Raw genomic sequence first — 25825 nt, 5'->3', positions numbered from 1 at the left:
TCGCTGTCCCTCTCGCTGTCCTGCTCACTGTCCTGCTCACTGTCCCGTGCGCTGTCCCGCTTGCTATCCCTCTCGCTCTTCCGCTCACAGTCCCACTCGCTCACCGATCTCTGTCCCTCTCTCTGTCCCGCACACTCTCCCGCACGCTCACCGCTCACGCGCCCCCCCCCCCCCCCAAGCTCGCTCCGACAACATGAATATTAAACGCTCGGAGGCCATTTTCTGTCGTGCCTCTCTCGTTATCGTTAGGCGGCAGCGCGGCGCGCAAATTCTGCCCAGGCCAACGCCGCTCGCTCAATTACCGCAGTTTGTAGATTTCCCCGCGTCCTGTCCGCCCCCCCCTCCACCTCTTCTCGATCTCCATCGTCGTATCACGGAAGCCGTCGTGGCGTTATTTATTTTTAATTAAAGGCGTGCGACGCGATATCTGAGCGCGTGCGTGCGACCCCCCCCCCACCCCCGCCCCTTTCCCCGTTGCGTCCGTGAGTGGATTATACCGCCAGGTTTTCGGGGGGGCGGGGGGGGCGGGGAGGGGGTGCTGCGATAAAAAAAAAAATTATGTAAATTTTTCGTGAACGTTCCCTTGGAATATTTTTTCACCAGCTTTTCGTTTTTGTGCTTCGCTTGCTTTCAACGTTTCTCGCAACCATCGGGTTTTGTGCGGGATCATTGTTGGGGGGGGGGGGCGAGGGGGGGGTGGTTTGCCGTTGCTTTTCATTCACGTGCTTTGCGTGCTTTTTAGCTACGGTGCTAGCAGGCAGATGGCGATGGGAAGCGTTCGCACAAGGAGATCGTGGGGCGTAAATTCTGCCCCGTCCAATTTTCGGCAGAACGGCGGTCGTACTGACTCCGTACGGTTATTCTGGGGCAATTCCACACACACACAAAGACAAAGATCCCCCGTATAGCCTTTAACAGACTGTTGGGGCAAGTGCTGTTAGCGAGCAGCACCTGTGATGGGCGGCACGGCAGAGGTGGTGGGTGGTTAGCACCACGCCCGGCCGCCTTTGTCTCCCCAGTGGCGATGTTTACGCAACGCACCAGGTAACTCATTTGAGGCTGAGTCGAGCTAGGGGAGGCCCGGTGTTGGTGGGCGTGAGCGGGAATCGAACTCGGGTCTTTGCCGAGTTTGTAGTGCAGCGTGCTGACCGCTACACTGCCGCTCGCCCCTGCACACACACGCACGCATGCACACACGCACGCATGCACACACGCACGCATGCACACACACACGCATACACGCATGCACACACGCACGCATGCACACACGCACGCATGCACACACACGCACGCATGCACACACACGCACGCATGCACACACGCACGCATGCACACACGTAAGCACGTACACCTGCACACAGGCACGCACACGCACACACACACACGCACACGCACACACACGTCGCACATTATTAAAAACATTTATCAGACGGAACTTTTAGTCACCGTTCACGTATAAACACCTCCCCCGCCGTTTTTATTTACGCAACGGCAACAATTCGCAGCCGCGTAACGTTGCCCAATCTCGCAAAACGAATATCATTGGAATTAAACAAAAATGTAAAAAAAAATAATGTTTCATTAATTAATATTTTCCTCCACGTACCGCTCTTTTTAACGCAGAAATGGACACACAAACTCCCCCCCCCTCCCCCACCGGATTTTTCGCGCAAAAGAGCGGCAAACTTCCAAAAGCGTGATTTTATTTCGTTGAAAGTAAGACGATTGCGACGACGATCAAGCGTCAGAGTCGGAATATATATTCATACCGGAGGAATCCGATGAACTATCAAGCTCTTTTTTCCCACAGGTGTCCAGTAGGGGGGTGAATCCTTCGTGACCTCGCCGCCGCCGTCGTGAGCGTCGATCGGCACCGTCGGTGTGCCGGCCGCGGTCGCGTCGACGATTTACCGCGCACGGGAATCCAAATTGGCGGTTTGGGAAATTCTCGCAAACTCGCGTACGGTCGTTCGAAAAGCATTCGGCGAGCGGAGTTGTGGGGGGTAGTGCAATGCGCGTTAATCTACCACCACTACGTTCAATCGCGAAGTCCAGTCTCGTTGGAATATTTATTTTTATGTAAAACGGGGCGAGCGTGAGCGCGTTGTTGCTGTTGTTGCTCCTGCTGCTGCCGACGTAGGAACGTAAATTATTAAGTCGAATTCAAAAACGAATTTGTAAATCATCCTAAGTACAGAAGACTGGACTCGGGGAGACGAACGACCTCAGTCCGTCGTTATATTCCTTGATCTCTGCGTTTACAATCAACTGAACACCCCTTTCCCCTCGTACCAATTGAAAGTCACAACGCAGCCACACGGGCATGTGATTCTAGATTTGAAGCTTTCGTGACTTGCAAGGATTCATACTCTTAGGTTTTTTCGGAAAAGTCACGTAGGTAAAAATAAATAAATAAATAATAAAAATAATATAATAGAAATTAAATTATAAATCATTGATTTATAAAAAAAAATGCTATTATTATTAATTATAAATCACTGATTTATAATTTTATTTCTATTATTATTTCTATTATTTCTATTATTTTATATTTATTTTTATTTATTTTTACCTACGTGACTTTACCGAAAAAACCTAAGAGTAGGGGGCATGTGAGCCTCACTAACACTAATCGTGTTCATCAGGCACCCCGTGGTGGCGAGATGTTAACTACCCCGCCTGCTACGCAGAAGGTCGTGGGTTCGATCCAAACCCTGACGCCTGCTGCTGTATATTTAGAGTGGTCGCGTGGATTTTTCTCCGGGTCCTCCGCTTTTTGCCTTCGCATTTAGAATCAACATCGCCGTGCCACGAGTTCCAGTGGGCACGCGCGTATGCACGTGCGTTGAACTTCTTTCGCACAGTACGTATCCGACCGTGCTAAACGTCTCTCTCCTGGCCTCTTGAACTCACCCGCCTGGTTAAACAAAAAGAAACTCGCGCGGTCATCCGTCATCGGGTTCATTTATAAGTCCAAATTTCAACAATTCTAGATTTGAAGCTTTCGTGACTGCAAGGATTCATATTCTTAGGTTTTTTCGGTAAAGTCACGTAGGTAAAAAATTAAAATTAATAAAAGTAAAATAAAAATAAAATAAAAATCACGACGTTTTGGAGGCAACACAATCTTCTGTCTTCAGGTGTAACCATCACAGCTTTTTTTTTTTTACTTGATACAGCAAGCGTGCTGTGACGGGTCCACCTGAAGACGAAAGCTTGTGTTGCCTCCGAAACGTCGTGATTTAAAAAAAAATTTTATTTTACTTTTATTAATTTTACGTGACTTTACTTTTATTAATTTTACGTGACTTTACTTTTATTAATTTTACGTGACTTTACCGAAAAAAGAATATTTCAACAATTATTTTAGATATTTTTACTTTAGAAATATATCGAATAATAATTTAACAGCTCGTGCGAACTGTTCGGCAACTTTACCGGTGCACGAGCCGACATGGTCGCGATCGGCGCGCCGCTAAGCGCCGGCTGCACCGCCGGGCAAGTTCCGGGCGCCGTGACGCAACTCCGCACCGTGCCGGGTCCCAACGTCGAAGCGGCGTCGACGGCCAAACGAACGTCGGGGAACGACATTCTCGCTGCGTACGCGTGGGCGTCGGTTACATGGGCTCGCGTTGCCGCCGCGCAACCGGTCATCCAGCAGCGGATCGATCACAACCCGTGATAATGGGCGCGAGTGTAACTGCGCGGGGACATTTTCATCCAGCAGCCGAGAGTGGTCATCTCTGTCGGTGATGATCGGTGTAACTGTATGGGGAGGCTTCCATCCAGCAGTGGATATATCGTGGTTCATGGTGATGATGATGATGCCGCACGCGTATATCTCGATGGAAAGACCTTCAACGAAGCAGTAGATGGATCATGGCTCTTGATAACGACGAGAATAATTCTACGGGGGAAATCATCACCCAGCAGCGGATCGATGTTGTTCTCGGCGACCCACGCCGACGTCCGCGACTCGCCGATGAGCACCGAAAAGAGCGAAACCTGACCGGTCGGCAAGTTCAGACGTCGGACCTTGAAACGGCCCAAGGGGGGGTCAACCTGGCCAGTTGAGATTTCCTCTTCGTCTTCATCTTCCCGTGAATGCATTTCTATTATAAATATTGCGTGTGTCGTGTATGTGTGTGTATAAATGTTGCGTGTGTCGTGTGTGTGTGTATAAATATAGCGTGTGTCGTGTGTGTGTGTATAAATATAGCGTGTGTCGTGCCGCTTATGCATTGTACTACGTTTTGTTAAAAGGAGAAATAACGTGTACGTGACCTCTTCCAACCCGGTCTGTTTTCATTCCTCGATTCATGAGGCTCGGAGCCGCCCCATCACGACACCGGCCTCCCGCCCAGTGGCTAAAGCTGCACCGACACCACCAACGCCACCACCAACACCACCGCCACTACCGCCACTGCCATCATCAACACCACCGCCACTTCTACAGCCACCATAAACCACCGCCGCCGCCGACCACCGCAATCACCACAACCACCGCTATCGCAACCACCGTCACCGCCGACACCACCGCCATCACCACCACCACTGCCGTCATTGGTCTGTTAAGGCGATATGTGTGTGCGTCTTTGTGCGTGTCTGTGTGTGTGTCTGTGTGTGTGCGTGTGTCTGTGTGTGTGTCTGTGTACGTGCGTGTGAGCGCGTGTGTGTGTGTGTGCATGCTTAAGTACGCGCGTGTGTGTGTGAGTGTGTGAGTTTGTGCGTGTGTGAGTGTGTGCGTGTGTGTGCGCGCTGCCTCTGCTGTCTGCCAGCTAGCGGCATACATTATTCAAATTATGAAAGCGGGTTCTCCATTCCCAGCTCCTACCCCCACCCCCTTTGTCTCCCCCAGACACCCTCCCCCCCCACTCCCTGCTACCCCCCTCCACCCCCCAGAGCGTGAACCAGCGATATCTGCCTATACCGCAACCACCGCCACCCCCATTACCACCGCCACCAACACCGCAACCACCTCCACCATTACCGCCACCGCCATTACAGCCACCACCGCCATTACCGCCACCAACACCGCAACCACCTCCACCCCCATTACCACCGCCACCAACACCGCAACCACCTCCACCATTACCGCCACCGCCATTACAGCCACCACCGCCATTACCGCCACCAACATCGCAACCACCTCCACCCCCATTACCACCGCCACCAACACCGCAACCACCTCCACCATTACCGCCACCGCCATTACAGCCACCACCGCCATTACCGCCACCAACACCGCAACCACCGCAACCACCCCCATTACCACCGCCACCAACACCGCAACCACCTCCACCATTACTGCCACCACCGCCAACACCGCAACCACCACCACAGCTGACACTGCCACCAGCGCTGCTGCCACCATGGCCACCGTCACCGCCACCACAACCACCACACTCCGTGTCCATAACCCTCCACTTGGCGATTGCGATTCAAACATTTCGCAATCGCCGGCCGCTGTTGTTTTGCCCATGGTGTCTGTCGCAGCTGGGCCGGCCGTGATGCGGTTGGCGGTTGAGGGTTGGGGAGAGAGGGCGAGGGGGGGGTGCGACGTGGTGGTGGTGGTGGTGGGGGGGGGGGGTGAGGACGTGCGGTTGGGGCACGAGACATGGCGCCTTAGGCGAGCCGCGTGGCTCTCTCTCGAGAGAGCAGCACGACGAGCCGAGCGGGACGCCCGAATCGGACTGGGAATGTTCAATTCGACGCTGGAGGAATCCAATGAGCTGTGGAGCTCTGTTTTGTCCACGCACGGTCCAGTCCTGAGCGCTGTTCCGCTTCGCGAAGGGTGGCTGGGTGGCTGTGGTTTGGGTTGCGGTGCGGGATGCGGGGCCCACGCTGAGCCACGAGTGAACATCTTGCCGAGAGAGATGTGTGATCCCTACAGCTCCCACTGCTGCGGAACAGGGCTTGCACGCTCGTGTACTGCTGCTTCTGCTGCTGCTTCTACTGCTGCTTCTCCTGCTGCTGCTTCTGTCCGCTGTGCGTTGTCGGGGGTTGTGCGCCGCGCGTTGTTGGGCCCGATGTCCGACGTTTTGCTGCCACGTGCCGGGAGATTTATTGAAGCGAATGTTTCGTAGATCTCTGTGTGTGTGCGCGTACGTTCTTTGACTCGCGTACAAAAGACGAAGATCCCCCGTGAAGCCTTAACAAACTGTAGGGGCAAGTGCTGTTAGCGAGCACCTATGAAGGCCGGCACGCCACTCGAAGGGGGTGGGTTGCCAGCACCGCGCCCGGCCGCCTTTGTCTCCCCAGTGGTGAACGTTACACATCGCACCGGTGACACACGCATAGTGACACAGCGCACACGGTGACGCATGCGTAGCGACACACACGCGGTGACACACGCGCTCGGTGACACACACGCGTAGTGACACGCTTGGTGACACACGCATAGTGACACAACACACACGATGACGCATGCGTAGCGACACGCACGCGTAGTGACACACGCGCTCGGTGACACACGCGCGCAGTGACACGCTCGGTGACACACGCGCGCAGTGACACACTCGGTGACACACGCATAGTGACACAGCGCACACGGTGACGCATGCGTATTGAACACGCACGCGGTGACACACGCGCTCGGTGACACACACGCGCAGTGACACGCTCGGTGACACACACGCGTAGTGACACGCTAGGTGACACACGCGCGCAGTGACACACTCGGTGACACACGCATAGTGACACAGCGCACACGGTGACGCATGCGTAGCGACACGCACGCGTAGTGACACACACGCGTAGTGACCGTGTAGGCTGCTCGGTCTGGCAGCTGCTGCCGCTGCTCATAGTCGCCTCCATTCACGGCGAGGCTGTGGGAAAGAGACTTTGACCCCCGGAAAGGTCGCAGGTCGGAGGTCAAGGTCGCCGCTTCTTGTCGGCTGTGATGAGCGGCACTGCCCAAACTCCCCCCTCCCCCACATTCCCCCCGCCCCTCGCTCCCCCCCCACGCTCCTTTCTCTCGCACCGCCGTGCTTTGCTTCATCAAGGAACAGAAACGTCACGGAATAAAAGCCACGATGCTTTTTTATCCCAGTGGTGGTGGTCGTGGTGGTGGTTGTTGGTGGTCGTGGTGGTGGTGGTTGTTGGTGGTCGTGGTGGTGGTTGTTGGTGGTCGTGGTGGTGGTTGTTGGTGGTCGTGGTGGTGGTTGTTGGTGGTCGTGGTGGTGGTGGTTGTTGGTGGTCGTGGTGGTCGTGGTGGTGGTGGTTGGTGGTGGTGCGACAGTGGCGGCCGGGCGTGGTGCTGGCCGCCCACCCCATCGTGCCCCGTGCCGGCCTTCATAGGTGCTCGCTAACAGCACTTGCCCCCAACAGTCTGTTGAAGGCTATACGGGGGATCTTTGTCTTTGGTGGCGCTAGGGATGGAGGTGCTAGGGATGGAGGTGCTAGGGATGGAGGTCCCAGGGATGGAGGTGCTAGGGATGGAGGTGCCAGGGATGGAGGTGGTGCTAGGGATGGAGGTGCCAGGGATGGAGGTGCTAGGGATGGAGGTGCTGGTGATGGAGGTGACAGGGATGGAGGTGGTGCTAGGGATGGAGGTGCCAGGGATGGAGGTGCTAGGGATGGAGGTGCTGGTGATGGAGGTGCCAGGGATGGAGGTGGTGCCAGGGATGGAGGTGCCAGGGATGGAGGTGCTAGGGATGGAGGTGCTGGTGATGGTGGTGACAGGGATGGAAGTGGTGCTAGGGATGGAGGTGCCAGGGATGGAGGTGCTGGTGATGGAGGTGACAGGGCTGGAGGTGGTGCTAGGGATGGAGGTGCCAGGGATGGAGGTGCTAGGGATGGAGGTGCCAGGGATGGAGGTGCCAGGGATGGAGGTGCCAGGGATGGAGGTGCCGGTGATGGAGGTGCCGAGGATGGAGGTGCTAGGGATGGAGGTTCTAGGGATGGAGGTGCTAGGGATGGAGGTGCCAGGGATGGAGGTGCCAGGGATGGAGGTGCCAGGGATGGAGGTGCCAGGGATGGAGGTGCTAGGGATGGAGGTGCTAGGGATGGAGGTGCTAAGGATGGAGGTGCCAGGGATGGAGGTGCCAGGGATGGAGGTGCTAGGGATGGAGGTTCTAGGGATGGAGGTGCCAGGGATGGAGGTGCCAGGGATGGAGGTGCCAGGGATGGAGGTGCCAGGGATGGAGGTGCCAGGGATGGAGGTGCTAGGGATGGAGGTTCTAGGGATGGAGGTGCCAGGGATGGAGGTGCCAGGGATGGAGGTGCTAGGGATGGAGGTTCTAGGGATGGAGGTGCCAGGGATGGAGGTGCCAGGGATGGAGGTGCCAGGGATGGAGGTGCTAGGGATGGAGGTTCTAGGGATGGAGGTGCCAGGGATGGAGGTGCCAGGGATGGAGGTGCCAGGGATGGAGGTGCCATGGATGGAGGTGCCAGGGATGGAGGTGCCAGGGATGGAGGTGCCAGAGATGGAGGTGCCAGGGATGGAGGTGCCAGGGATGGAGGTGCCAGAGATGGAGGTGCCAGGGATGGAGGTGCCAGGGATGGAGGTGCCAGGGATGGAGGTGCTAGGGATGGAGGTGCTAGGGATGGAGGTGCTAGGGGTGGAGGTGCCAGGGATGGAGGTGCCAGGGATAGAGGTGCCAGGGATGGAGGTGCTAGGGATGGAGGTACCAGGGATGGAGGTGCCAGGGATAGAGGTGCTAGGGATGGTGGTTCTAGGGATGGAGGTGCTAGGGATGGAGGTGCCAGGGATGGAGGTGCCAGGTATGGAGGTGCTAGGGATGGAGATGCTAGGGATGGAGGTGCCAGGGATGGAGGTGCCATGGATGGAGGTGCTAGGGATGGAGGTGCCAGGGATGGAGGTGCCAGGGATGGAGGTGCCGGGGATGGAGGTGCCGGGGATGGAGGTGCTAGGGATGGTGGTCCCAGGGATGGAGGTGCCAGGGATGGAGGTGCTAGGGATGGAGGTGCTATGGATGGAGGTGCCGGGGATGGAGGTGCCGGGGATGGAGGTGCTAGGGATGGTGGTCCGAGGGATGGAGGTGCCAGAGATGGAGGTGCTAGGGATGGAGGTGCCAGGGATGGAGGTGGTAGGCATAGCGAGGTGCAAGCCACGCAGACACGAGGTGGAGCTTTAGCGCGATGAGATGACACAAAGACGCGGCCGAGACGTGGAGGAGAGGCAGGCACGAGATGGCCAGCGACAGGGAGATTGTTTCGCTTGATACCAAAAACGCGAGTGCGCTGGTTTTTAACGCGAATCGGCGTCGTCCGCGTCTCTTAGGATTCGTGACTTCGAGATGACATTCGCAGCCCTTCCGTTGCCTGGGCCACCGGAGCCCTTTGCTTGGTTTGGTTACGGGGTTTGGTGGATCACGCAGAGATTCGAGTGAGATCCCCCTCCTCCCGCCCCTCCACCCCCTCCGCCGATGGCACAGCGTGAGCTGGTGGGCCTCTGTTGCGGCGTGCTGCTGCTGCGGCTGCTGCGGTGAGGCCGTGTCGATTGGCAGCACAGCACGTCGGTACGGACAGGGTAGAGCGGAATCATTCTGGGACATTCAGCATCTGGAGCCGCTTGTGCGTCTTTGTACCGTTTGTTGTTGGAACGCTCTTACCTCGTGCCCCTGCTGGGAATAAGTGAAAAATAGCTTCATAGCTCATCGGATACCTCCAGTAAAAATAAATATTCTTATTCTAAGGTGTACCTACTGGACATCTGTAAACCACAAAAAAGAGCTTCATTGCTCATCGGATCCCTCCGGTATAAATAAATATTATGACTCTGATTCTGCTTCTGACCTCTCCCATCGTGCCTTTTTTTTCCACGGTGAGCAAATGACCGAGCGGATCGGTGAACACATCCGTGCGGAAACTCTGATTGCTGTCACCTCGTATGACACGCGGCTTCCGGGATTTCTCCCCCGGATTTTCATTGCAAAACCATCCCCAGGTGGGGAGGATCCTCGTGAAAACGGAGGCTTCCGAGGCTCGGTGAGAACAACATCCCGCGTAAAACTCAACGATATTATTGTTGTTATTATTGTTGTTGAAGTCTATTTAAAATAGAACATCGTTGATGACGTGAGGATTGCAGCACGGGTCATCATCTCGAGTTGTACCGCCTGTCGTCGGAGTTGGTTGGTAAATATTTGGTGATGGAGTTTCAGAACGGTCAGGTCAGAGATGTTTCGGCGCCAGGGTGGCTAGGAGATGTTAACTACCTCGCCTGGTATACAGGAGGTCGTGGGTTCGATCCCGACCCTGATGCCTGTTGTATAATTGGAGTGCGTGTCTCGCTCTCATCATCATCATCATCACCACAGTGACTAGGATATGTTAACTACCTCGCCTGGTATACAGGAGGTCGTGGGTTTGATCCCCACCCTGACGCCTGTTGTATAATTGGAGTGCGTGTCTCGCTCTCATCATCATCATCATCACCACAGTGACTAGGAGATGTTAACTACCTCGCCTGGTATACAGGAGGTCGTGGGTTTGATCCCCACCCTGACGCCTGTTGTATAATTGGAGTGCGTGTCTCGCTCTCATCATCATCATCACCACAGTGACTAGGAGATGTTAACTACCTCGCCTGGTATACAGGAGGTCGTGGGTTCGATCCCGACCCTGACGCCTGTTGTATAATTGGAGTGCGTGTCTCGCTCTCATCATCATCATCATCACCACAGTGACTAGGAGATGTTAACTACCTCGCCTGGTATACAGGAGGTCGTGGGTTTGATCCCCACCCTGACGCCTGTTGTATAATTGGAGTGCATGTCTCGCTCTCATCATCATCATCATCACAGTGGCTAGGAGATGTTAACTACCTCGCCTGGTATACAGGAGGTCATGGGTTCGATCGCAGTGCTGACATCTGCTGTATATTTGGAGTTTTCGTGTCTCTGTCCCTGTGATCAGCGTGGATTTTTTTTGGGATCCTCCGGTTTTCCCCTCCACATTTAGAATCAACATCACGCGCATTTGACTGCTGTACATTTCCACGTGATAAGCCACTTGCCTTGAGCTATCATTTGTGGCCAGGTCATTTTGAAAAACAGCTATATAGCTCAGTGGGCCTTACGTGGTAAAATAAAAATAATAGTCTAGTAAAAAGAAAATAAATTAACTAATAGAATACGACGTTTCGATTGCAACACAAGCAGTCGTCATCAGGTAGAACTAAATTTGAGAGAGAGACACAACACAGACACGGAGACACACAGACAGACACACAAGCAGAGAGAGACACACAGAGAGAGACACACAGAGAGAGACACACAGACAGAGACACACAGACAGACACAAGCAGAGAGAGACAACACAGAGAGAGAGACACAGAGAGAGACACACAGACAGACACACAAGCAGAGAGAGACAACACAGAGACACAGAGAGAGAGACAACACAGAGACACACAGAGAGAGAGACACAGAGAGAGACACACAGACAGACACACAAGCAGAGAGAGACAACACAGAGACACAGAGAGAGAGAGACACAGAGAGAGACACACAGCCAGACACACAAGCAGAGAGAGACAACACAGAGACACACAGACAGAGACACACAGACAGAGACACAAAGAGAGAGACAGACACACAAGCAGAGAGAGACAACACAGAGACACACACAGAGAGACACACACAACATAGACACACAGAGACTCTGCGTGTCTATGTTGTGGTGTCTCTCTCTGCTTGTGTGTCTGTCTGTGTGTCTCCGTGTTTAAAGCTGCGTTCGCAATTGTAGCGAGGTGTGCATGGCCTTGGCCCCACGCTGTCACTGATGACTCGCAGAGGGACCCAGCGACTTTACAAAGGAACTCAAGCTCACCCATTAGAAGCCCATGGACCCCATAGAGACCCAGAGACCCCCGTATAGACCCCCATATAAACCCCCGTATACACCCATGGACCCCCCCCCTCGTATAGACCCATACACCCCCATATAAACCCCCAAATAGACCCATGGACCCCCATATAAACCCACGTATAGACCCATGGACCCCATATAAACCCCCATATAGACCCATGGACCGCCATATAAACCCACGTATAGACCCATGGAACCTCATATAAACCCCCATATACACCCATGGACCCCCATATAAACCCACGTATAGACCCATGGACCCCCATATAAACCCCCATATAGACCCATGGACCCCCATATAAACCCACGTATGGACCCCCATATAAACCCCCATATAGACCCATGAACCCCCATATAAACCCACGTATAGACCCATACACCCCCATATAAATCCACGTATAGACCCATGAACCCCCATATAAACCCACGTATAGACCCATGGACCCCATATAAACCCACGTATACACCCATGGACCCCATATAAACCCCCATATAGACCCATGGATCCCCATATAAACCCCCTGTATAGACCCATGGAACCTCATATAAACCCCCATATACACCCATGGACCCCCATATAAACCCCCATATAGACCCATGGACCCCCATATAAACCCGCGTATAGACCCATGGACCCCCATATAAACCCCCATATAAACCCCCATATAGACCCATGGACCCCCATATAAACCCACGTATGGACCCCCATATAAACCCCCATATAGACCCATGGACCCCCATATAAACCCACGTATAGACCCATTCACCCCCATATAAATCCACGTATAGACCCATGGACCCCCATATAAACCCACGTATACACCCATACACCCCCATATAAACCCACGTATACACCCATACACCCCCATATAAACCCCCATATACACCCATAGACCCCCATATAAACCCACGTATACACCCATGGACCCCCATATAAACCCACGTATACACCCATGGACCCCCATATAAACCCACGTATACACCCATGGACCCCCATATAAACCCACGTATACACCCATGGACCCCCATATAAACCCACGTATACACCCATAGACCCCCATATAAACCCCCATATAGACCCATGGACCCCCATATAAACCCACGTATACACCCATAGACCCCCATATAAACCCCCATATAGACCCATGGACCCCCATATAAACCCACGTATACACCCATACACCCCCATATAAACCCACGTATACACCCATGGACCCCCATATAAACCCCCATATACACCCATAGACCCCCATATAAACCCACGTATACACCTATGGACCCCCATATAAACCCACGTATACACCCATGGACCCCCATATAAACCCACGTATACACCCATGGACCCCCATATAAACCCACGTATACACCCATGGACCCCCATATAAACCCACGTATACACCCATAGACCCCCATATAAACCCCCATATAGACCCATGGACCCCCATATAAACCCACGTATACACCCATAGACCCCCATATAAACCCCCATATAGACCCATGGACCCCCATATAAACCCCCGTATAGACCCATACACCCCCATATAAACCCCCATATAGACCCATGGACCCCCATATAAACCCACGTATACACCCATAGACCCCCATATAAACCCCCATATACACCCATGGACCCCCATATAAACCCCCATATACACCCATAGACCCCCATATAAACCCCCATATACACCCATGGACCCCCATATAAACCCGCGTATACAGAACCAGGGGCTCGCGTAGAGCATCACACGTTGTCAGCGAGACCTGCAATTTCCCGCGCACGGTTCACGCTCAAGGGGAGCCGACGGTATCCGCCTCGGCTCGCCGATGAATGCCGCACAATACGACAACAACAAAAGATCGCCACCAGGAGCAATATTAAATTTGGTTTTTAATTTAACTTGTCTTAGCGTGGCTCAAAGCGTATTAGGCACAGAGAGAGAGGGGTGGGGAGAGAGGGGGGGGGGGTATCACTCTCCCGCTCAGTCGAGGAGCCCTGGAGGAGAGAGAGACGCGTCGACGGGGTTCCGCCGCCCCGCGAACGACGGTGATCTGAACCGGTCCTGGGCCTCCCCTCCCCTAGGTCGACTCGGCCTCAAGTGAGTACCTGGCACGGAGTGTCAACTTCGCTGTTCGGGAGACAAAGGCGGCCGGGCGCGGTGCTGGCCACACACCCCCCCAACTCGCCTCGTGTGCCGTGCCGGCCTTCATCGGTGTGCCACTCGCCGCTTGCCCCCAACAGTCTGTTAAGGCTATACGGGGGATCTTTGTCTTTGTTCCGAACATTGAAGCTTTGCCCCCCCCCCCCCGACTACAGATGGGTGAGGGTCTGTGGCCCGAACGAATGTAAATAAATAAAAAATAAACAATCAACTGTTTTTGAACAAATAAGGAATTCATCTTCTTGGTTCTTTCGGTAAAGTCACGTAGAAGGGAAATAATAAAATAATAAAAATAAAACATAATAAAATACAATTCTCACGACGTTTCCCTTCTACGTGACTTTACCGAAAGAACCAAGAAGATGAATCCCTGCAGTCACGAAAGCTTTAAATCGAAAAATAAGGAATTGCGTCTGCTTCGTTTCCAACCAAGGTTGCTGCCTGTCCCGATTCGTCCCGGGACCGTTGGTCGTGTGATTGCGACAACTGCTTTTGCGTAATAATTAATTGCGGTTTCGTAATAATTGAAATAAACATTCGTCATGATCCTATGGGAACCTCATTTGCCAGTAAAAATATGATAATTGGTTCTTTACCCTTCTATCTGGCAACAAAACTGACACCTTTTTGTCAGTTTTGTTGCCAGATAGAAGGGTAAAGAACCAATTATCATTCGTCATGATTTTAACAATGGCAATAAAGCTACGCTCGCAAAGACAATGATACGTTGTCACGCAGTTCTGCCCACTCCTACCGCGATATCCCTACATACTCTTTGGTTCTTTCGGTAAAGTCACGTGGGTGAAAATAAAATAAATAAAAATAACTCGTTTAAATCACGACGTTTCGGGCGCAACACAAGGGTGCTTTCCCACCTGATGATGGACGCTTGTGTTGCGCCCGAAACGTCGCGATTTATTTTTTGTTTTATTTCTCTACCTACGTGATTTTACCGAAAGAACCAAAGAGTATGGATTCCTGCAGCCACGAAAGCTTCAAATCTAGATTGAATATTCCTCCTTCCCAAGATGTTTTTTTTCGACATCAGAGGTGGCAACCGCCATTTACACACCGCGTTCAGTACTAATTTAAGGCTGAGTCGAACTAGGGGGGGGGGGTGTGGGAGAGGCAGAGATAATTACGGCTGATTTTGGCCCGTGGTCGGGTGTCGAACTCTGGTTTGCCGAGTTCATATCACGCAGTGCGCTAAGCACTGCGCCACCGCTCCCCAGCATACACAATGGCAAAGCCTTAACAGGCTGTAGGAGCAAGTGATCTTTGCGAGTAGCAGCACCTGTTCGGGCCGGCACGGCACACGAGGGGGAGTTAGTTGGGTGGCCAGCACCGCTCCCGGCCGCCTTTGTCTCTCCAATGGCGTTTACTACACACCGAGTCAATGAAGGGGATGGCCAGGGCCGGTTCATATAATTACCGCCGATTTTGACCTATGGTCGGGATCACAACTCTGGTTGCCGGGTTCATATGGGACACCACGGTGGCTAGGAGATGTTAACTACCTCGCCTGGCACACAGGAGGTCGTGGGTTGAAAGCAGACACTGACGCCTGCTGTACATTTAGATGTTTGCGCTGCTGCTGTATTTTTTTTCCGCGCGCTGATAACGCCGCCACTTCGTCGGACTATCATTTGTGGCCAGAACCGTTTTGCGAAACGGGACTCTGGTTAAAACAATAAAATAGTAAATATATATTTAAAAAAAATAGATATATGTATAAAACGCAGTCGCGCTAACCGCTGCGCCACCGCTCCCCAGCCACACGCGCGCGGTGGGAGAGACGGAGAGAGAGACTCTCGCAGCTCGGAGCAATCGAAGTCGATAGAGAGAAAGACAATGGGCCAATCAGCGACAAAGCCGGAGCGCCCCCCCCCCCCACTACGGTGGGAGCAGACACGGAAGAGGAGGGAGGAGGAGGAGGGGGGTGGTATTGGGGGGTGAGGGGGGGGCGGCTGACGATGTCAGGCGGGAGGAGACGTCGCCTCTCGCAACGCGTCGCTCGCAGCGAGCCGGGGAGGGCGAATCGTGAACGCATTCGCTGCTGATGATGAAGATTATGATGAAGATTTTTATGATGATGCTGCTGATGCTGCTGATGCTGCTGATGATGATGTAGATTGTCCGGATGATGCTGCTGCTGCTGCTGATGATGAAGATTTTTATGATGATGATGATGATGCGGCTGCTAATGTAGATTGTGCGGATGATGATGCTGCTGCTGCTGATGATGAAGATTTTGATGATGCTGCTGCTGATGATGTAGATTATGCAGATCATGATGCTGTTGATGATGAAGATACTGCTGATGATGAAAATGCTGCTGCTGCTGATGATGATAATGAAGATGGTGATGATGATGAAGATGCTGCTGCTGATGATCATGCTTATGAGGCTGCTAATGAAGATTCTGATGATGATGCTGCTGCTGATGTAGAAGATGATGATGATGATTCTTGTGATGCTGATTAAGATTCTGATGATGATGCTGATGAAGATGATACTGATGATGATGACGATGAAGATACTGATGATTCTGATGATGATGCTGATGCTGCTGCTGATGCTGCTGATGCTGATGAAGATGACGATGCTGATAAAAATGCTGCTGCTGATGCTGCTGGTGATGATGAAGACGCTGCTGATGATGTCTACAACAAAAGATAGGGTCAGGATGACGATCGTGCCGCGTTTTTGTCGTTACTGCTGCGGAGTGGAGGACGGAGGATTTGGAGCACTTGCTTCAACATTCTGTTCAGGCTATACGGGGGATCTTTGTCTTTTTCTTTGGGCGCTTCAACACACCGTGCTGTTAGCGAGCACAGATGAAGGCCGGCACAGCACACGAGGGGGTGGATAGCCACCACCACTCCCGACCGCCTTTGTCTCCCCAGTGGTGATGGTTACACACCACACCAGGTACTCATTTGAGGCTGAGTCGACTTAGGGGAGGCGCAGGACCGGTTCGGATAAATCGTCACTGGTGTCGGTGGTGGCAGTGAGCGGGATTCGGCGTCGGGTTCGTAGCGCAGCGCGCTAACCGCTGCGCCACCACTCCCCTACACTACCGCAACACGAAGACAAAGATCCCCCGCATAGCCTTAACAGACTGTAGGGGCAAGTGCTGTTAGCGAACAACTAAAAAGGCCGGAACGGTACACGAGGGGGTGGGTGGTCAGCACCACGCCCGACCGCCTTTGTCTCCCCAGTGGCGACGTTTACACACCGCACCAGGTACTCATTGGAGGCTGAGTCGACCTAGGGGAGGCCCTAGGACCGGTTCAGAGAATCGTTACCGGTGTTGACCGCGAGGGGGAATTGAACCCGGGTCGCCGGATTCGTATAGCGCAGCGCGCTGACCGCTACACTACCGCTCCCCACGCACACACGCACAGACAGACACAACTCACATACACGCACAGACAGACACACTCACACACACGCACAGACAGACACACTCACATACACGCACAGACATACTCACACACGCACAGACAGACACACTCGCACACACGCACAGACACACGCGCACGGACACGCACAGACAGACACACTCACACACACGCGCACAGACAGACACACACACGTACAGACACACACTCACACACATGTACAGACACACTCACACACATGTAGACACACACACGCACAGACACACACGTACAGACAGACACTCACATACACGCACAGACAGACACACTCACACACACGCACAGACAGACACACTCACACACAAGCACAGACACACACTCACACACAAACAGACAGACACACGCACGTACAGACAGACACACACGCATAGACAGACACACTCACACAGACACGCACAGACACACATACGCACATACAGACACACTCGCACACACGCACAGAAAGACACACACGCACAGACAGACACGCGCAGACATACTTACACACACACAGACAGACACACTCACACACTCACACACAGACAGACTCACACTCACACAGACAGACACTCACACACTCACACACACGCACAGACAGACACACTCACACACACACGCGCACAGTCAGACACACACACACAGACAGACACACACACTCACACACGCACAGACACACACACACACAGACAGACACACACTCACACACAGACAGACACACACACAGACACACACTCACACAGACACACACTCACACCCATAGACAGACACACTCACACACTCACACACAGACAGACACACACACGCACAGACAGACTCACACTCACACAGACAGACACTCACACACTCACACACACGCACAGACAGACACACTCACACACACGCACAGACAGACACACTCACACACACACGCGCACAGTCAGACACACACACACTCACACACACTCACACACACGCACAGACACACACACACAGACAGACACACACTCACACACAGACAGACACACACACAGACACACACTCACACAGACACACACTCACACACACAGACAGACACACTCACACACTCACACACAGACAGACACACTCACACACACTCACACACACGCACAGACACACACACACACAGACACACACACACTCACACACAGACAGACACACACACAGACACACACTCACACACTCACACAGACACACACTCACACACACAGACAGACACACACTCACACACTCACACACAGACAGACACACACTCACACACACACTCGCACACACAGACAGACACACTCACACACACACTCACTCACACACAGACAGACACACACTCACACACGCACAGACAGATATACACTCACACACACAGACAGACACACACACACTCACTCACAGACAGACACACACTGATTCACACACACAGACAGACACACACACAGACACACACTCACACGCGCGCGCGCCCCTTCGCCCGGCTCGTACAGAAGAGCCATTGAGACAGGCGCGCAGACATTGAGGTCCAATTTAATTAGTCGGCCGCATCCCCCAGACCCCTCCCCCCCTCCTCCCCCCTCCTTCGTGATTCTTATTCTGTTTTATAAATAAGAAAAAAAAACCCTCCGCCCTTTCCCCCCCAACTCCCGTCTCTCTTTAACCCTTATTCTGCACTCGCACCAATTCCCCCCCCCACCACCTCTTCTCCCACCCCCCTCTCATCCCCCGGTCCCCCTCTATTCCTCAGCAAGCCCCCCCCCTCCCACCCTTGTTATTCATAGTGCGCCTCCCATAGCACAATGCCCACGTCTGGGCGCTGAAGGGGTTAACTCGGGAATTGTAACGTCAAGTTCTGTGCCGTGACAGGGCTCGCTTTTCCCACGCTCCTACTTTACAAAATAAAGTTCGCGAAACCTCTGTGGTGCCCCCCTCCCTCCCTCCCTCGCCCCCCCTCCCCCCCGAGAAAAAAGGGAGCCCCCGTGTCACCCACCCACCCACCCACCTTCCCTTCCACCCACCCGTCTAAGCGCTTACCCACCCACCCATCAACCTCCCAATCCCGCCACTAAATTGATATGCTTAGCCACCCCCCAAACCACCACTACCACCACCATCAGCATAGTCATCATCATCACCACTATCGTCATCATCAACACCATCGTCATGGCATTCACCATCAGCATCGTCGTTATGACCATCATCACCATCATCATCATTGCCTTCATCGCCACCATCATCATTATGACATCATCCCCACCACCACAATCATCATCATCATCATCGCCACCACCAGCATCATCACATCACATCGCCCAGACCCCCACCCCCACCACCCCACTCACCACCACCACCCCCACCACCAGCCCCATCTCTCGCCCCCTAAAACCTCTCACACCCCCCGCCCGCGCCCCGCAGCCAGAATGAGTCATCATTTGAACGTGAGCCGCGTGTGTAAGACGCGCGGGTAGGAGCGCTGGCTGAGTGGGATTTGAGACGGTGATTAGAGACGGGACGGTGGGAGGGAGCGGTCGAGGAGTTGTTGGGGGGGGGGTAGAGTGAGAGTTGGGAGCGGGTGGGGAGATCGTTTTGCCGCTTGTCAAAGTCTAGGGGGGGTCGTGGAGGGGGTAGGGCGGTCTATACTGCGGGGTTGGCAGACAGCGTTGGCACCGATAATATTATTTAGAATGTGGTGTACGCCTTTTGGCGTCCTCTGGTCTAGCACCGTTTTGAGACGAGGCTCAAAAGAAAGCTGTCTCTGGTGTGGAGCAATCAAGTTCAAAGACAATGCATATTTTATCAGTGTTTTTCTATTTGCATTCTGACCACAAGTTTTGTGGTTAATGCAGACACGATTCCTTGAAAAAGGTTTCAGTTTGGTGTTTTAACATCTTAACACAGCTATTTTGTTGCCACATAAAAAGGGGAAAACCTATTCTCTAATATTCATAACAATAAAAATCGTAATGTTTGTATATTTGTTCCCACCAAAAGAAGTTGATTGTAACGAGCTGCGTGTGGTGTTGGCGGTGGTTGTGTCGAGCTGGCCAGCAAGCGACCTCCGCTCAAACAGCGGGGGGAGTCGCCTTTAGAGAATCAGAATCTTTATTTGGACTGCAGGAGGAATCCGATGAGCTATGAAGCTCTTCACAGATGTCCAGTGGGGGCGATCGCACGCGGCCGGGGGTGGTGGTGGGCTACACGACCAAATTGCTCATTTGGGGCCGGATCATTCATATAACGGCAAAAATTCCATATTAATGAACATTAGTTTATACTTTATTCATTTACCGTTGTGTCTACCTCCACATATGCCAGGTCCTGTTCCTCGTTTCCTCCTCTGACTTGCTGGGTTTTTTTTCCTCCGTGGCTCTTCGGTTCCATCCCACCACCGAAGCTAAAAACTCCTCGCCCCCCTTTCGTCTTTCCGAGCAGCTTTCGAGGTTTGCCAAACGTCCCCGAGCTCGTGACCCCCCCGAGCTCGTGACCCCCCCCCCCCGAGCACGTGACCACCCCCCCGAGCTCGTGACCACCCCCCCGAGCTCGTGACCCCCCCGAGCTCGTGACCTCCCCAGCTCGTGACCCCCCCCCCCCCGAGCTCGTGACCCCCCCGAGCTCGTGACCCCCCCCGTAGCTCGTGATCCCCACGAGCTCGTGACCCTCTCCCGAGCTCGTGACCCCCCCGGAGCTCGTGACCTCCCCGAGCTCGTGACCCCCCCCCGAGCTCGTGACCCCCCCGAGCTCGTGACCCCCCCGAGCTCGTGACCCCCCCCCTAGCTCGTGACCCCCCCCCTAGCTCGTGACCCCCACGAGCTCGTGACCCCCCCGAGCTAGTGACCCCCCCGAGCTCGTGACCTCCCCGAGCTCGTGACCCCCCTGAGCTCGTGACCCCCCCGAGCTCGTGACCCCCCCGAGCTCGTGACCCCCCCGGAGCTCGTGACCCCACCGAGCTCGTGACCCCCCCCCCGAGCTCGTGACCCCCCCCCGAGCTCGTGACCCCCCCGAGCTCGTGACCCCCCCCCCCCCGAGCTCGTGACCCCCCCCCCGAGCTCGTGACCCCCCCGAGCTCGTGACCCCCCCCCGAGCTCGTGACCCCCCCCCCCCCGAGCACGTGACCCCCCCCCCCCCCGAGCTCGTGACCTCCCCGAGCTCGTGACCCCCCCCCCCCCGCCTCCGGATAAAACCTCGCGGTCGTCGCCATGGGCGTGATCGTTATGAAAGGTTGAACGGTGAAGGCGCAGCCCTGCAAGTGCTCGCTTAACGCCGCTGCTGGCGGGAGGGCCTCCCGCTAGAGGGAGCGCTCGGGAAGGGGTGTTTGGCCTACTCATCCACTCAGGCCGGACGTCGATCATCGCCCTAACTGTGATGAACCCGTTTAGACTGCGGGGTGGACAGAGGCAGTGGCGGTGTGACAACAACAACAACAATTGTTGTAGCAACAACAGTTGTAACAACAACAACAGTTGTAACAACAACAATTGTTGTAACAACAACAATTGTTGCAACAACAACAATTGTTGTAACAACAACAATTGTTGCAACAACAACAATTGTTGCAACAACAACAATTGTTGCAACAACAACAATTGTTGCAACAACAACAATTGTTGCAACAACAACAATTGTTGCAACAACAACAATTGTTGCAACAACAACAATTGTTGCAACAACAACAATTGTTGCAACAACAACAACAGTTGCAACAACAATTGTTGTAACAACAACAGTTGCAACAACAACAGTTGTAATAACAACAATTGTTGCAACAACAACAACTGTTGCAACAACAACAATTGTTGCAACAACAACAACAGTTGTAATAACAACAATTGTTGTAACAACAACAATTGTTGCAACAACAACAATTGTTGCAACAACAACAATTGTTGCAACAACAACAATTGTTGCAACAACAACAGTTGCAACAACAACAATTGTTGTAACAACAACAGTTGCAACAACAACAGTTGTAATAACAACAATTGTTGCAACAACAACAACAGTTGTAATAACAACAATTGTTGCAACAACAACAACTGTTGCAACAACAACAATTGTTGCAACAACAACAATTGTTGCAACAACAACAATTGTTGCAACAACAACAATTGTTGCAACAACAACAACAGTTGTAACAACAACAATTGTTGCAACAACAACAATTGTTGCAACAACAACAATTGTTGCAACAACAACAATTGTTGCAACAACAACAATTGCTGTTGCAACAACAACAATTGCTGTTGCAACAATTGTAAGAACAGCAGCGACAATTGTTGCGACGGTGCGACTGAGCTTGTCCGAGTGCTCCGTGTTGCACGGTTTGCGTGTGTCGTTGCACGTGATTGCATGTAGTCGCGTGTGGTCGTAGCTGGTTGCATGTAGTTGTGCGTGGTTGTAGCTGGTTGCGCGTGGTTGCGTGCGGTTGTAGCTGGTTGCATATGGTTGCGTGTAGTCGTAGCTGGTTGCGTGTGATTGCGCATGATCGTAGCTGGTTGCGTGTGATTGCTCATGATAGTAGCTGGTTGCGTGTGATTGCGCATGATCGTAGCTGGTTGCGTGTGATTGCTCATGATCGTAGCTGGTTGCGTGTGATTGCGCATGATCGTAGCTGATTGCGCATGATTGCGCGTGTTTGTAGCTGGTTGCGTGTGATTGCACGCGGTTGCGTGCGCGTGGTCACGTGTTGGTGTACGTGGCCGCGCGTGTGTCACGCATGTCGCTGCAAGTGGTCGCATGTGGTCGCATGTGGTAGAGGCGGTCGCGTATTCCTGCAGGCGGTTGCGCGCGTGGCCGGTGGGGTTTGTACGGTGGTGGGGGGGTTAGTGGGGGGGGGGGGTTATTGGTGGGGGGGGGGGTATTGGTGGGTGGGGGGTAAACTTAACCAATAAGGTTCCGGGGCCCGTTTTTCTCCCCGCACACAAAAGCAAAAAAAAGTAAAAAAAAATTCTCGCCGCCGTCCCCTTCTCAATGGCTATTCATTGCCATGGAGAAAGCGTAACGTAGAACGGGGGGTGGTGGCGTGGGGGGGGGCTAGGTGGGGGTGAGAATACGTCTCGAGAAGACGGGAGAGTGGTGGTGGTGGTGGGTGGGGGGTGGGTGGTGGGGGGGGGGGTACTGATTTACATCTCCCCGTTCTGTCCCCCCACTCGCACGACCGCCACGTCAATGGCTGTCCATCAGCGGCCGCCACTGGCTATGGCGGTGGTGGTGGCGGTGGCGGTGGTGATGGTGAAGGCGGCTCCAGCAAATGTATCGGGCCTGGATGGTTCACGCGTTCGAGTTGTGTGCGATGGAGCGGTGGGTGCGGTGGTCAGCGCGCCTGCTGCGCTCCGAACCCGGCGACCCGAGTTCGATTCCCGCTCGCGGCCACCAACACCAAGTGACGGTTATATTATCTGAACCGGTTCTGGGCCTCTCCTAGGTCGACTTAGCCTCAAATTAGTAACTGGTGTGATGTGTGAACATTGCAACTGGGGAGACGAAGGCGGCCGGGCGTGGTGTTGGTCACCCACGCACCTCGTGTGTCATGCCGGGTTTCATAGGTGCTCCCTAACAGCACTTGCCCCAACAGTCTGTTAAGGCTATAGGGGGGGTCTTTGTCTTTGTGAGTTGTGTGGGGAGCGGTGGTGTAGCGGTTAGCGCGCCTGCTGCGCTACGAACCCGGCCACCCGAGTTCGATTCCCGCTCGCCGCCACCACCAACACCGGTGATGACGATTATCAGAACCGATCCTGGACCTCCCCCGAGGTTGCCTGCAACAGTCCACCGAGCCGATGTCATCGTGGCTCCATCTCTGCCGGGGACACAGCCCCCAGGAGCGTTACCTCCTGAGGGCTGCCACTGTTTGTAGTCTCGAGCATGCGGGCCATCATCATCACCATCATCATCACCATCATCATCACCACCATCATCTTCATCACGGTCATCGCCACCATCGTCACCACAATCGTCATCATCACCATCATCACCACCATAATCATCTTCATCACCATCATCACCACCATCATCACCACCATCATCTTCATCACGGTCAACGCCATCATCGTCATCATCATGGCCATCATCACCACCATCGTCACCACCATTGTCACCATCATCGTCATTATCATGGCCATCATCATCACCACCATCATCACCACCATCATCACCACCATCATCTTCATCACGGTCATCGCCATCATCGTCACCACCATCGTCATCATAACCACCATCATCATCATGGCCATCATCATCCCGTCCAGTCAGCCTAACACGAAGTGCCCGGTGCGATGTGTAAACATCAGCAAACGAGGCGTTTGTGTTAACGGAGCTGACAAAACGCCTACAGACGAGGGCAGAGGGACCGATACGAACGAAGCGGTCAAACAAAAACAGTGAGACCAAACATAAATAATAATCGACTCCTGAACCGGAACCGCGGTTCCTAAATCGTCACGATTCATCGAGTCGCGAGCGGTGTGCTTAGCGCTTTAACAAAACGTCATCGTCTTTAATCATCGTAACAATAACCCTCGAATTCTGGCTCTTTTCTTTCGACCGCAGATGTTGTGGCGCGTGAACTGCGACGGCGCCAAGGGAGGACTGGGAAACCGAGAGACCGCGGGAGGACTCCGCTCGCCAACGGAAGGACGGAGTAGACGAGGAAGAAAAACCTTGCTCCCGCATGGAACCCCGCTAAGAAGTTGTTGCCCCCGGACGTATTTCGTACGCGATAATGACCCGAAATTTCGATTGAAAGCTTTCGTGACTGCAGGGATTCATCTTCTTGGTTCTTTCGGTAAAGTCACGTAGAAGGGAAGTAATAAAATAATAAAAATTCAAACATAATAAAATAATTCTCACTACGTTTCGGCTACAACGCAAGCAGCCGTCCTCAGGTGAAGAAACTTCTACTCATTCACTTCTTCACCTGAGGACGGCTGCTTGCGTTGTAGCCGAAACGTCGTGAGAATTATTTTATTATGTTTTATTTTTATTCTTTTATTATTTCCATTCTACGTGACTTTACCGAAAGAACCAAGAAAATGACCCGAAATTTGGAGGCGCGTGGCGACGTCATCGCCCCCCCCCCACCAATGACGACGTTCGCGGGTGATGACGTCACGAGTGGGGATGACGTCGCCCCCGCAATGACGTCGTTCGCGGGTGATGAGATCACCGCACAGTGATGTCATCGCCCGCAAATGGCGTCATCGCTCTGGCTGGCAAGACAAATACTTTTTAGCGCTGGTTCTTAAGTCGCCAAGTTCTGAGTGATTCGTCAAGTTTTGCTATGGGGGGGGCGGGGGGAGGTAAAGTCCCTTAGAAGATCTTCTTGGTTCTTTCGGTAAAGTCACGTAGAATGGGAATAATAAAATAATAATAAAAATAAAACACAATAAAATAATTCTCACGACGTTTCGGCCACAACGCAAGCAGCCGTCC

At 53.3% G+C, this 25825-nt stretch overlaps 1 long non-coding RNA gene across 3 annotated transcripts in view; it reads left to right on the top strand.

Moving 5' to 3' along the window:
- The window catches only part of LOC144949326 (uncharacterized), a 54967-nt gene extending 29977 nt beyond the window's left edge, over nucleotides 1-24990 (top strand). For all 3 annotated transcript variants that reach the window (XR_013640265.1, XR_013640266.1, XR_013640264.1), the window contains exon 4: nucleotides 24944-24990. This is a non-coding gene — a long non-coding RNA (uncharacterized LOC144949326). The remainder of the gene's footprint in view (nucleotides 1-24943) is intronic.
- The last annotated feature ends 835 nt before the right edge of the window (nucleotides 24991-25825 follow it).

The sequence above is a fragment of the Lampetra fluviatilis genome, chromosome 53 (assembly GCF_964198595.1).
Source record: "Lampetra fluviatilis chromosome 53, kcLamFluv1.1, whole genome shotgun sequence".
NCBI lineage: Eukaryota > Metazoa > Chordata > Hyperoartia > Petromyzontiformes > Petromyzontidae > Lampetra > Lampetra fluviatilis.
Note: the sequence above shows the minus strand (reverse complement) of the source record. Positions and strands in the feature narration are given on the sequence as shown.